Raw genomic sequence first — 6,538 nt, 5'->3', positions numbered from 1 at the left:
CAAAAACTACATACTCAGATCTTCACCAAACTTTGCAGGGATACATTGGAGGTCGAGACACGTGGAAAAAAAGTACAAAACAAGAGATTGGGGTCATCAAGATTTTGGACGGATTTTTTAGGAATTTTCAAATTTTCAGATGGGAGGTTCCAGATAAGGTCAAAAACTACATACTCAGATCTTCACCAAACATTGCAGGGATACATTGGATGTCAAGACACGTGGAAAAAACGTACAAAACAAGAGATTGGAGACATCAAGATTTTGGACGAATTTTTTAAGAATTTTCAAATTTTCACATGGGAGGTTCAATATAAGGTCAAAAACTACATACTCAGATCTTCACCAAACTTTGCAGGGATACATTGGAGGTCGAGACACGTGGAAAAAAAGTACAAAACAAGAGATTGGGGTCATCAAGATTTTGGACGGATTTTTTAGGAATTTTCAAATTTTCAGATGGGAGGTTCCAGATAAGGTCAAAAACTACATACTCAGATCTTCACCAAACTTTGCAGGGATCCATTGGAGGTCGAGACACGTGGAAAAAACGTACAAAACAAGAGATTGGAGACATCAAGATTTTGGACGATTTTTTTAAGAATTCTCAAATTTTCAGAAAGGAGGTTCCAGATGAGGTCAAAAACGACATACTCAGATCTTCACCAAACTTTGCAGGGATACTTTGCATGTCAAGACACGTGGAAAAAACGTACAAAACAAGAGATCGGAGACATCAAGATTTTCGACGAATTTTTTAAGAATTTTCAAATTTTCAGATAGGATTTTCCATATAAGGTCAAAAACTACATACTCAGATCTTCACCAAACTTTGCAGGGATCCATTTGAGGTCGAGACACGTGGAAAAAACGTACAAAACAAGAGATCGGAGACATCAAGATTTTCGACGAATTTTTGAAGAATTTTCAAATTTTCAGATAGGAGGTTCCAGATAAGGTCTAAAACTACATACTCAGATCTCCACCAAACATTGCAGGAATACATTGGATGTCAAGACACGTGGAAAAAACGTACAAAACAAGAGATTGGAGACATCAAGATTTTCGACGAATTTTTGAAGAATTTTCAAATTTTCAGAAAGGATGTTCCAGATAAGGTCAAAAACGACATACTCAGATCTTCACCAAACTTTGCAGGGATCCATTGGAGGTCGAGACACGTGGAAAAAACGTACAAAACAAGAGATTGGAGACATCAAGATTTTCGACGAATTTTTGAAGAATTTTCAAATTTTCAGATAGGAGGTTCCAGATAAGGTCTAAAACTACATACTCAGATCTCCACCAAACATTGCAGGAATACATTGGATGTCAAGACACGTGGAAAAAACGTACAAAACAAGAGATTGGAGACATCAAGATTTTCGACGAATTTTTGAAGAATTTTCAAATTTTCAGAAAGGATGTTCCAGATAAGGTCAAAAACGACATACTCAGATCTTCACCAAACTTTGCAGGGATCCATTGGAGGTCGAGACACGTGGAAAAAACGTACAAAACAAGAGATTGGAGACATCAAGATTTTGGACGAATTTTTGAAGAATTTTCAAATTTTCAGATAGGAGGTTCCAGATAAGGTCTAAAACTACATACTCAGATCTCCACCAAACATTGCAGGAATACATTGGATGTCAAGACACGTGGAAAAAACGTACAAAACAAGAGATTGGAGACATCAAGATTTTGGACGAATTTTTTAAGAATTTTCAAATTTTCAGATAGGAGGTTCCAGATAAGGTCAAAAACTACATACTCAGATCTTCACCAAACGTTGCAGGGATACTTTGCATGTCAAGACACGTGGAAAAAACGTACAAAACAAAAGATTGGAGACATCAAGATTTTCGACGAATTTTTTAAGAATTTTCAAATTTTCAGATGGGAGGTTCCAGATAAGGTCAAAAACGACATACTCAGATCTTCACCAAACTTTGCATGGATACATTGGATGTCAAGACACGTGGAAAAAACGTACAAAACAAGAGATTGGAGACATCAAGATTTTGGACGAATTTTTTAAGAATTCTCAAATTTTCAGAAAGGAGGTTCCATATAAGGTCAAAAACTACATACTTAGATCTTCACCAAACTTTGCAGGGATACTTTGGATGTCAAGACACGTGGAAAAAACGTACAAAACAAGAGATTGGGGTCATCAAGATTTTGGACGAATTTTTTAAGAATTTTCAAATTTTCAGATGGGAGGTTCAATATAACAATATAAGGTCAAAAACTACATACTCAGATCTTCACCAAACTTTGCAGGGATACATTGGAGGTCGAGACACGTGGAAAAAAAGTACAAAACAAGAGATTGGGGTCATCAAGATTTTGGACGGATTTTTTAGGAATTTTCAAATTTTCAGATGGGAGGTTCCAGATAAGGTCAAAAACTACATACTCAGATCTTCACCAAACATTGCAGGGATACATTGGATGTCAAGACACGTGGAAAAAACGTACAAAACAAGAGATTGGAGACATCAAGATTTTGGACGAATTTTTTAAGAATTTTCAAATTTTCAGATAGGAGGTTCCAGATGAGGTCAAAAACTACATACTCAGATCTTCACCAAACTTTGCAGGAATACTTTGCATGTCAAGACACGTGGAAAAAACGTACAAAACAAGAGATCGGAGACATCAAGATTTTCGACGAATTTTTTAAGAATTTTCAAATTTTCAGAAGGGAGGTTCCAGATAAGGTCAAAAACGACATACTCAGATCTTCACCAAACTTTGCAGGGATCCATTGGAGGTCGAGACACGTGGAAAAAACGTACAAAACAAGAGATTGGAGACATCAAGATTTTGGACGAATTTTTTAAGAATTTTCAAATTTTCAGATGGGAGGTTCAATATAAGGTCAAAAACTACATACTCAGATCTTCACCAAACTTTGCAGGGATACATTGGAGGTCGAGACACGTGGAAAAAAAGTACAAAACAAGAGATTGGGGTCATCAAGATTTTGGACGGATTTTTTAGGAATTTTCAAATTTTCAGATGGGAGGTTCCAGATAAGGTCAAAAACTACATACTCAGATCTTCACCAAACATTGCAGGGATACATTGGATGTCAAGACACGTGGAAAAAACGTACAAAACAAGAGATTGGAGACATCAAGATTTTGGACGAATTTTTTAAGAATTTTCAAATTTTCAGATAGGAGGTTCCAGATGAGGTCAAAAACTACATACTCAGATCTTCACCAAACTTTGCAGGAATACTTTGCATGTCAAGACACGTGGAAAAAACGTACAAAACAAGAGATCGGAGACATCAAGATTTTCGACGAATTTTTTAAGAATTTTCAAATTTTCAGATGGGAGGTTCCAGATAAGGTCAAAAACGACATACTCAGATCTTCACCAAACTTTGCAGGGATCCATTGGAGGTCGAGACACGTGGAAAAAACGTACAAAACAAGAGATTGGAGACATCAAGATTTTGGACGATTTTTTTAAGAATTCTCAAATTTTCAGAAAGGAGGTTCCAGATGAGGTCAAAAACGACATACTCAGATCTTCACCAAACTTTGCAGGGATACTTTGCATGTCAAGACACGTGGAAAAAACGTACAAAACAAGAGATCGGAGACATCAAGATTTTCGACGAATTTTTTAAGAATTTTCAAATTTTCAGATAGAATTTTCCATATAAGGTCAAAAACTACATACTCAGATCTTCACCAAACTTTGCAGGGATACATTGGAGGTCGAGACACGTGGAAAAAAAGTACAAAACAAGAGATTGGGGTCATCAAGATTTTGGACGGATTTTTTAGGAATTTTCAAATTTTCAGATGGGAGGTTCCAGATAAGGTCAAAAACTACATACTCAGATCTTCACCAAACATTGCAGGAATACTTTGCATGTCAAGACACGTGGAAAAAACGTACAAAACAAGAGATCGGAGACATCAAGATTTTCGACGAATTTTTGAAGAATTTTCAAATTTTCAGATAGGAGGTTCCAGATAAGGTCTAAAACTACATACTCAGATCTCCACCAAACATTGCAGGAATACATTGGATGTCAAGACACGTGGAAAAAACGTACAAAACAAGAGATTGGAGACATCAAGATTTTCGACGAATTTTTGAAGAATTTTCAAATTTTCAGATAGGAGGTTCCAGATAAGGTCTAAAACTACATACTCAGATCTCCACCAAACATTGCAGGAATACATTGGATGTCAAGACACGTGGAAAAAACGTACAAAACAAGAGATTGGAGACATCAAGATTTTCGACGAATTTTTGAAGAATTTTCAAATTTTCAGAAAGGATGTTCCAGATAAGGTCAAAAACGACATACTCAGATCTTCACCAAACTTTGCAGGGATCCATTGGAGGTCGAGACACGTGGAAAAAACGTACAAAACAAGAGATTGGAGACATCAAGATTTTCGACGAATTTTTGAAGAATTTTCAAATTTTCAGATAGGAGGTTCCAGATAAGGTCTAAAACTACATACTCAGATCTCCACCAAACATTGCAGGAATACATTGGATGTCAAGACACGTGGAAAAAACGTACAAAACAAGAGATTGGAGACATCAAGATTTTCGACGAATTTTTGAAGAATTTTCAAATTTTCAGAAAGGATGTTCCAGATAAGGTCAAAAACGACATACTCAGATCTTCACCAAACTTTGCAGGGATCCATTGGAGGTCGAGACACGTGGAAAAAACGTACAAAACAAGAGATTGGAGACATCAAGATTTTGGACGAATTTTTGAAGAATTTTCAAATTTTCAGATAGGAGGTTCCAGATAAGGTCTAAAACTACATACTCAGATCTCCACCAAACATTGCAGGAATACATTGGATGTCAAGACACGTGGAAAAAACGTACAAAACAAGAGATTGGAGACATCAAGATTTTGGACGAATTTTTTAAGAATTTTCAAATTTTCAGATAGGAGGTTCCAGATAAGGTCAAAAACTACATACTCAGATCTTCACCAAACGTTGCAGGGATACTTTGCATGTCAAGACACGTGGAAAAAACGTACAAAACAAAAGATTGGAGACATCAAGATTTTCGACGAATTTTTTAAGAATTTTCAAATTTTCAGATGGGAGGTTCCAGATAAGGTCAAAAACGACATACTCAGATCTTCACCAAACTTTGCATGGATACATTGGATGTCAAGACACGTGGAAAAAACGTACAAAACAAGAGATTGGAGACATCAAGATTTTGGACGAATTTTTTAAGAATTCTCAAATTTTCAGAAAGGAGGTTCCATATAAGGTCAAAAACTACATACTTAGATCTTCACCAAACTTTGCAGGGATACTTTGGATGTCAAGACACGTGGAAAAAACGTACAAAACAAGAGATTGGGGTCATCAAGATTTTGGACGAATTTTTTAAGAATTTTCAAATTTTCAGATGGGATGTTCAATATAACAATATAAGGTCAAAAACTACATACTCAGATCTTCACCAAACTTTGCAGGGATACATTGGAGGTCGAGACACGTGGAAAAAAAGTACAAAACAAGAGATTGGGGTCATCAAGATTTTGGACGGATTTTTTAGGAATTTTCAAATTTTCAGATGGGAGGTTCCAGATAAGGTCAAAAACTACATACTCAGATCTTCACCAAACATTGCAGGGATACATTGGATGTCAAGACACGTGGAAAAAACGTACAAAACAAGAGATTGGAGACATCAAGATTTTGGACGAATTTTTTAAGAATTTTCAAATTTTCAGATAGGAGGTTCCAGATGAGGTCAAAAACTACATACTCAGATCTTCACCAAACTTTGCAGGAATACTTTGCATGTCAAGACACGTGGAAAAAACGTACAAAACAAGAGATCGGAGACATCAAGATTTTCGACGAATTTTTTAAGAATTTTCAAATTTTCAGAAGGGAGGTTCCAGATAAGGTCAAAAACGACATACTCAGATCTTCACCAAACTTTGCAGGGATCCATTGGAGGTCGAGACACGTGGAAAAAACGTACAAAACAAGAGATTGGAGACATCAAGATTTTGGACGAATTTTTTAAGAATTTTCAAATTTTCAGATGGGAGGTTCAATATAAGGTCAAAAACTACATACTCAGATCTTCACCAAACTTTGCAGGGATACATTGGAGGTCGAGACACGTGGAAAAAAAGTACAAAACAAGAGATTGGGGTCATCAAGATTTTGGACGGATTTTTTAGGAATTTTCAAATTTTCAGATGGGAGGTTCCAGATAAGGTCAAAAACTACATACTCAGATCTTCACCAAACTTTGCAGGGATACATTGGATGTCAAGACACGTGGAAAAAACGTACAAAACAAGAGATTGGAGACATCAAGATTATGGACGAATTTTTTGAGAATTTTCAAATTTTCAGAAAGGAGGTTCCATATAAGGTCAAAAACTACATACTCAGATCTTCACCAAACTTTGCAGGGATACATTGGATGTCAAGACACGTGGAAAAAACGTACAAAACAAGAGATTGGAGACATCAAGATTTTGGACGAATTTTTTAAG

The sequence above is a fragment of the Lepisma saccharinum genome, unplaced genomic scaffold (assembly GCF_977018435.1).
Source record: "Lepisma saccharinum unplaced genomic scaffold, izLepSacc3.1 HAP1_SCAFFOLD_84, whole genome shotgun sequence".
Taxonomy (NCBI): domain Eukaryota; kingdom Metazoa; phylum Arthropoda; class Insecta; order Zygentoma; family Lepismatidae; genus Lepisma; species Lepisma saccharinum.
Note: the sequence above shows the minus strand (reverse complement) of the source record.